This window comes from Leptodactylus fuscus, chromosome 4 (genome assembly GCF_031893055.1).
Source record: "Leptodactylus fuscus isolate aLepFus1 chromosome 4, aLepFus1.hap2, whole genome shotgun sequence".
Classification (NCBI taxonomy): domain Eukaryota; kingdom Metazoa; phylum Chordata; class Amphibia; order Anura; family Leptodactylidae; genus Leptodactylus; species Leptodactylus fuscus.
The window spans coordinates 123,506,383-123,514,538 of record NC_134268.1 but is presented as its reverse complement, the minus strand read 5'-3'; positions in this window follow the sequence as shown (position 1 = coordinate 123,514,538).

Here is an 8,156-nt window from a genome sequence, read left to right as displayed (position 1 = left end):
TTATACTTGCTCTGTGTGCACTCCTATCTAGTCTCGGCTGCCTCATCATAGTGGTTTATGTCTCTTTTTTCTTTCCTTTTCCTTTTGATTTAGCTTTTACAGAGCTTTCCCACTTAGTCCTTACTATATGTACAAGGGTACCTTTTCTATACAATCTATGTACTTCAAGATATTTATGTTACTCCTATTTCCTCACTATTTGGTCTCCTCACTCTATTATCATTTCTTTTTATTTCAATGGGCGTTTTTTTTATTTTTTATATATTTTATTTTTTATTTCTTAAAGGGATTCTACCACTAAAACACATTTTTTTCTAGTTACCACGTCGGAATAGCCTTTAAAAAGGCTATTCGTCTCTTACCTGTGGAAGTGCTCTCCGCCGCGCCGTTCGTTCAAAATACCGGTTTGTACCGGTATGCTAATTAGTTCTCTCGCAGCGATGGGGGCGTCCCCATCGCAGGAGCAGCGATGGGGGCGTCCCCATTGCAGCTCGAAAACCGACCGCAGCGCCGCCTCTCTGGTCTTCGGTGTCCTCCCCTTGCTTCTTCAGCGTACTGTCGGACGCCTGCGCAGTACGCTCTGTTCGGCGAAGATTGCCGAACGTACTGCGCATGCGCGAAATTGCGGTCCCAGCCATAGTGCGGGCACTGCAATTTCGCGCATGCGCAGTACGTTCGGCAATCTTCGCCGAACAGAGAGCATACTGCGCAGGCGTCCGACAGACGCTGAAAAAGCAAGGGGAGGATACAGAAGACCAGAGAGGCGGCGCTGCGGTCGGTTTTCGAGCTGCAATGGGGACGCCCCCATCGCTGCTCCTGCGATGGGGACGCCCCCATCGCTGCGAGAGAACTCATTAGCATACCGGTACAAACCGGTATTTTGAACGAACGGCGCGGCGGAGAGCACTTCCACAGGTAAGACACGAATAGACTTTTTAAAGGCTATTCCGACGTGGTAACTAGAAAAAAATGTGTTTTAGTGGTAGAATCCCTTTAAGAATTTTGCTTTCTCCTTCTCTGATCCTATATTTTACAGCCAGGACATTGCTTTGTCGACTATCCATCGTGTTATCTGATTATTTTTGCTTATGATTATTTCTAGATCGTTTCTAATGAAGGTCACATGACCGAAACGTCAAAATCCCTGATCTAGCATGCTTTTCCTTCCTATATGCTGAATAACTTTTTGTCCATGGCGTAATTTCTGTAATAATTTTTGGCCTCTTTAATAGTCACATTCTTTCAAACACTAGTGTGTGCAGCAGCTTATATATTTTTTTTCATAAGACTGATATTTAGTTAGCTGTGTTCTCAGGGCTTGGGGTACAGAGTGGTATGAATGGTGAATGGTTGATTATGTAAATAATCTGTTTTCACTTTGTCCCAACACAATACGGGGTATTTCTGCTCCTGTGTGCTGGTAGGACAGGCGGAATTTTAATCAGCCAAATGAACATGTAAGAGGTGCAGGTGACTGGCAACAAACTCACTCAGAAAACGGAATAAAACAGGAATGGCTTTACTTGTTATGATTCTTGAACACAGCAACAGGCTCTTGAACTATTGCAACAGGTAAATCATATACTGGAGGGACATAGTCTCTATAAGAACGTGGGTATGTAAAGGAGGGGTATAGCTACAGCTTTAGTGGCACTGTGTCACTTGTTACAGTCTCTCAATGGGCTTTGCTTACTGATCCTGCTGGAGGGCACTGGATTCCTCTGGGGCTCATGCTCTGTCTCTTTCCAAGGTAGTACCTTTCTCCTTATTGCAGTGGGGAAGCTGGCTGCACACTTCTGTGTCTTTTCTGCACTTCTATCACAAGTGTTCTGCACTACAGTTACTTGCACTGCTCTGTATTGCTCTCCTTCTTCAGTGTTTGCTTCAGCACTTCTGTGCTTCACTGGGCTGTTCTGCTTGGCTCTGGTCACTATATGACAGCACTCTTGCTTTTTGTTGGCAGACACTGCTTCTGCTCTCCAGCACTGTAGTCTTCTTCCCCTGGAAACACTGTGTGACCTCCACTTCCTGTGCCCCCAGCTTCTACTTTCCCAGGTCACTCTATTGTCTCTAGCTGAGAACTGGCTCCCCCTGCTGGATTGGGATGATTGCAGCAAGCCTCCATGTTCTAACAATGCAGCCATACCTCCTGACATTACACCTTCTCTCCCCGATTTGAGGGTGGCCGTCCCGGCAACCTGAGTACCCCGGACATAGTCATTATAACGGGCAGGCATCCTTCCAAAGTTAGAACGCTGAGAATGTCGTAGCTCAACTGGCTGCTCCACAGGTGAACCATTGTTCTCCTCTTGTTGAACAACTGGTTCTTCCCTTCTTTCCAAGGAGATTGGTTCTGGTAGAGGTGGTACCCACCATTCCTCTTCCCCAGACGGCCTTGCTGTCATGTTGGGGCTCTCTGGTATGGGCTCAGGAGCCCTTCTCAGAAAAGTACATGGCCTGAGCATATTTCGGTGCACTGTGCGCACAGGTCCATTTGCACCTTCAGGTTTCACCTTGAACACTGGAATGCTTGGATTGGGTTGCTGGAGTACTTCGTAAGGAGTGGTCTCCCACCGCCAATGCAACTTCCCAGCCCTTCTGGCAGTCCAATTTCGTACCATTACCCGATCTCCCACCTGCAACGGCAATTCCCTCAATTTCTTGTTTGCAGATAATGTGCGGGGGCCCAGCCGTTGGGCAACCAGGTCATACATCTCTTGTACCTTCTTCCGATGGTCTCCCATCCAAGTCTCAGGGGTCCACCCCTCACCTTCTTCACTGACAGACATCATCATATTCAGAGGGCACCTTCCATTTCTCCCGAACATCAGCAAAAAGGGTGAATAACCGGTGGCTGAATGCACTGTGTTGTTGTACACCCACACTAATTCTGCAATAAAGTCTGGCCATCTCTCCTTTTTCTGTTCCTCCAATGTTCGCAACAGCTGTAGTAGTGTTCTGTTCAAGCGCTCACATGCACCATTTCCCTGTGGATGGTAGGGTGTTGTGCGTGTTTTTCGAATCTGGTACAGCCGACATAGCTCTTCAATCACTCTGCCTTCAAAGCAAGCCCCTTGGTCAGAGTGCAGTTGCGTAGGACAGCCATAAGGCAGGATGAAATTCTTCCACAGGCTTTGTGCTGCCGATTCTGCAGTTTGGTCCCGGGTCGGGACTGCTACTGCAAACTTAGTAAAGTGGTCCACCATGACTAGCAGATACTTGTATCCACGCAGGGACTCTCCTACCGACAGATAGTCCATCATCAGAAGCTGTAGTGGGTAACCAGTCTGTATAATGCCAATTGGGGCCTGTTGATCCCCAGCTCTTGCTAGGTTGCAGTTTCGGCAGTTTCTGCAAATGTCGTGGGCCACTCTTTGTAAATTGGGATGATAGTAGAATCTCTGCAACCATGCATAAGTCTTGGCCGGTCCAAAATGCCCTTTCCTTTCATGCATCCACTCTGTTATTCTCCTTATTTCACTATCCGGCACTACTACTTGCCAGGTGGGACCAATCTCTGTAGGGAGCTGTATTCTTCTGCATAGGACTCCCTCACGGAAGGTCAGACGGTCTCTCTGCTGCCACAACTTCCTCTCAAATGGTGTCAAGGTCTCCCGCATACTGTATGCTGGCTGGTAATCGTTAAGGAGCCATTCTCTTACTCTGGCAATCTGTGAGTTTCGCTGCTGACAGTCCTTCCACTCTTCCATGGACCCTCCAGCAGTGACCTCAACTGCAGGTTCCCTCTCCTGGACTGGAGCACTCTTCAGTGGTTGAGGCGCTTTACCGAAATCGGGGGTCTCGACCTCCTCTCGCTCTTCATCTGTGGGACCACTGGGATTCTCCAACGGGTTACGAGACAAGGCGTCTGCATTAGCATTACTCCGTCCTGGCCTGTATTGCGTCTTAAAGTTAAATTTACTGAGGCGAGCTTCCCACCGCTGCTCTAAGGCTCCTAGTTTGGCAGTATTCAGGTAAACCAGTGGGTTATTATCAGTCATCAGTACAAACTCTGCTCCAGTCAGGATGTCTGCAAACTTTTCAGTCACTGCCCACACCACTGCCAACAGTTCAAGTTTGAATGAGCTGTAATTGTCAGGGTTCTTCTCACTCTCCCGCAGACTTCTACTGGCATAGGCTATCACTCGCTCTTGGCCTTCTTGTTCTTGGGCCAGTACAGCTCCCAGTCCCTTCAGGCTTCCATCTGTTTGCAACACAAAGGGCCTTGTGAAATCTGCATAGGCCAGAATGGGAGCACTGGTCAATAACTTTTTGAGCTCCCTAAAAGCCAGTTCTGCCTCCTCATTCCAATTGAAAAGCTTCCTCTTTGCTTCTCCATTTGGGCATCCATGGAGGAGGGTGTATAAGGGTGCTGCTACCTGGGCAAAATCCTTGATGAATCGCCGGTAATACCCTACCAGGCCCAGGAAGGCCCGCAGTTCACTGACGCTACTGGGTACAGGCCATTGTTGTACAGCGTGAATCTTTGAATTCATGGGCTGGACTCCTTCCCTTGTCACTACATGGCCTAGATACTCAATGCTCTTCTGGAACAAATGGCATTTACTGGGTCTCAACTTCAACCCATGCTTCTCTAAGCGGCTGAGGACCACATCCAGCCGCTCTAAGTGTTCTGCAAAGCTGGATGAGAAGATGATTATATCATATAGGTAGATCAGCAGGCATTCATAGTTCAAGTCACCCAAACACAACTCCATTAGTCTCTGGAAAGTAGCTGGGGCATTGTTCAGTCCAAAGGGCATCCGGAGAAACTCATACAGCCCCATGGGCGTAACAAACGCTGTCTTTTCTCTGTCTTTTGCTGCCACTGGCACCTGCCAGTATCCACTTGCCAGGTCCAGAGTAGAGAAGAATTTGGCACGGCCCAGGGCCGCCAAGGAGTCTTCTATACGAGGGAGTGGGTATGCATCCCGAACTGTACATGCATTCAAGCGTCTGTAGTCCACACAGAATCGCAGAGTCCCATCCTTTTTCTTTACAAGTACAATGGGTGAGGCCCACGGGCTCTTGCTAGGCTGGACAATGCAACTTTCCTGCATTTGCTTTAGCAGGGTCTTGACCTCTTGGTACAGTGCTGGTGGTATTTGTCGGTAGCGTTCCCTCACTGGTCGAGCATCTCCAGTAGGAATTTCATGTTCCACTGTGTGTGTCATTCCAAAGTCTCCTTCATGACGGGAGAAAGCACTTAGGTGAGACCCCAGGACCCTGGCCAACTGCTCCCTTTCCTCTTTAGACATCTCGGCACCTTCCAAATGTACCTCTTTCAGGAGCTGTGCTCCTGTCGTCCCGACAGATTCAGTCATTACTTGACACAAGGTGAGAGTGGTAGTAGTCATGTCAGTCGACTTGATGTGCCAGCTAGGTTCCTGTAGAGCTTGAACCTCCTGGATGGGAAACACATCTGCCACCAGTTCCCTGGGTGCCAGAACAACACTGTGGTTATTAATGTTCATTAATCTCATCAGTACTTGGCCATCCTGGACTGTGCACAAAGTTCGTCCCACAGCTATCCCTTCTCTCTGTAGCACAGGCTCTATCATGACTGTAGCCCCAAGCAATCTGTGACTGGTGCCCACTGGCAGGGGCAGCAACACCTCATGGCCAGCTGGCACTTCCAAGGTAGTTGAACAGGGTACTCTCACACATCCCACTTTTCCTGCTAAGCTGGATAAGGTCGCTTGCATCCGACACTGTTTGAGTGATCTCTGTAGGGCCACTTGTGGTGGTTTCAAGTTTGGGACATTCTTCCAATATTTGGGACCCAACTCTCGAGCCATCAGTCCATCTAGTTCTCGCAATACATTCATTCCTAGTATCACAGGGACTTCTGAGTCCATTGCTCTCTGTACCACCACCACTCCTTTCTTCTTCATGGTCCGGCCCCAAAGCTCAATGTCGACCTGCATGACTCCAACTGTTGGAATAGGAAGACTATTGGCAGCTTTCAGATTCACCCAGTCTGCACTGTCCCGGTGTAGGGAGGAGGGAAAGTGAGCCTCAAAGATTTCCCTGGCCATTGTTGTCACTTGTGACCCCGTGTCCAGTAGACAGGACAGTTCTATTCCATTGAACTTGGCTGTAACGACTGGGCTCTCTCCCACTAAGTCCATAGCTTCAAGAAAGGGGCGCAATTCTGTGCTTCCTCCTGCGATTTGCCCCTCAATCGCAGGTGGGGCTAGTTTAAATCCCTCTGGTTGCGGCTAAGGCCACGGTTGGGGCAGTTCCTTGCTAAGTGTCCCTCTTGGTTACATGTCCAGCATCTTCTTGCAGGTCGGGCCCCTCTGTAGGACTGTTTGGGAACAGGGTAGGACTGCCCTCTATCATGGGTCTGAGGTGCCACTCTCTCCTCTCTCACAGTCAGTGCCTGTTTCAGTTCTCTAATCACCTCTTCTAATGATGACAGCCGGGCCTCCATACCCTTCTCCTTGGATGGTGTCACCTCTGCTTGGTGGGCTATTGGATTCATAGTACCCAGTTCCTCTTTTTCCAAGACAATGGCTTCCTTTAGCGCCTGGTGTAAGGTTGAGTGGGGCTCCGACTTGAATCTCTCACGTAGGATCCTCCGTAATGGTTGGCTCCTCAGGCCAAGGAGAAACTGCTCTCGCAGGACCACTTCTGTATTAGTGATGGATGTGACTGCCTGTCCTTCTTTTCTTTGTAATGTGGCCATAAGCTCTTGCAAGCCATTTGCATATTGGGGTAGTGTTTCATCTTCCCCCTGGTATCTGGTGAAGAATCTCTTCCTCAGCATAGCTTCAGATGTCGTATCCCCATATACATCTTCCAGGATGCTTGAGATCTGTTCAAACGTCTGTCTTGACCTCGCCGGCTGCAGCAGTACTGTCTTTCTGGCTTCCCCTTCTAATGTGTTCAAGGCAAGCTCTGCTTTCAGATGTGAGGCAATATTACATAGACGTGCAGCTCCCTCCAGCCTCTCTTTCCAGTCCTCTAGTAACACATTAGATCCATTAAACTTGGGCAGATGGCTCAGTAGCGCCCCCACTGAGGATGTTGCCCCTTCTGTCACCATATTTGTTTCCATCCTGCCGACTACGCCACGTGTAAGAGGTGCAGGTGACTGGCAACAAACTCACTCAGACAACGGAATAAAACAGGAATGGCTTTACTTGTTATGATTCTTGAACACAGCAACAGGCTCTTGAACTATTGCAACAGGTAAATCATATACTGGAGGGACATAGTCTCTATAAGAACGTGGGTATGTAAAGGAGGGGTATAGCTACAGCTTTAGTGGCACTGTGTCACTTGTTACAGTCTCTCAATGGGCTTTGCTTACTGATCCTGCTGGAGGGCACTGGATTCCTCTGGGGCTCATGCTCTGTCTCTTTCCAAGGTAGTACCTTTCTCCTTATTGCAGTGGGGAAGCTGGCTGCACACTTCTGTGTCTTTTCTGCACTTCTATCACAAGTGTTCTGCACTACAGTTACTTGCACTGCTCTGTATTGCTCTCCTTCTTCAGTGTTTGCTTCAGCACTTCTGTGCTTCACTGGGCTGTTCTGCTTGGCTCTGGTCACTATATGACAGCACTCTTGCTTTTTGTTGGCAGACACTGCTTCTGCTCTCCAGCACTGTAGTCTTCTTCCCCTGGAAACACTGTGTGACCTCCACTTCCTGTGCCCCCAGCTTCTACTTTCCCAGGTCACTCTATTGTCTCTAGCTGAGAACTGGCTCCCCCTGCTGGATTGGGATGATTGCAGCAAGCCTCCATGTTCTAACAATGCAGCCATACCTCCTGACATTACAAACATACCTGGCTTCAGCCCTATAAGAGGGCACAGGGACCTCCCCCTTGCGTATAAATACAAGAGTAATACAAACAACATATTTAACAACAACGGTAGAAACAATATAGGGAGGGAAGCCTTGTGCCGCTGTTGGGACTAAGGGAAAACAGATTATCTACATAATCAACCATTTCCTGTCGTCCCACCAGCTGCACAGTATGAGGAGATAGCAAGCAATCCCCTAGAGAGGGACACTTACTCTGCAGAGGCAAGTATGGTACACCCAATGGCAGTGGCCTCTGTGGCACGAGTAAAAATACGATAGTGCCACACGGTGGCTCAGTGGTTAGCACTGCAGCCTTGCAGCGCTTGAGTCCTGGTGTTCAAATC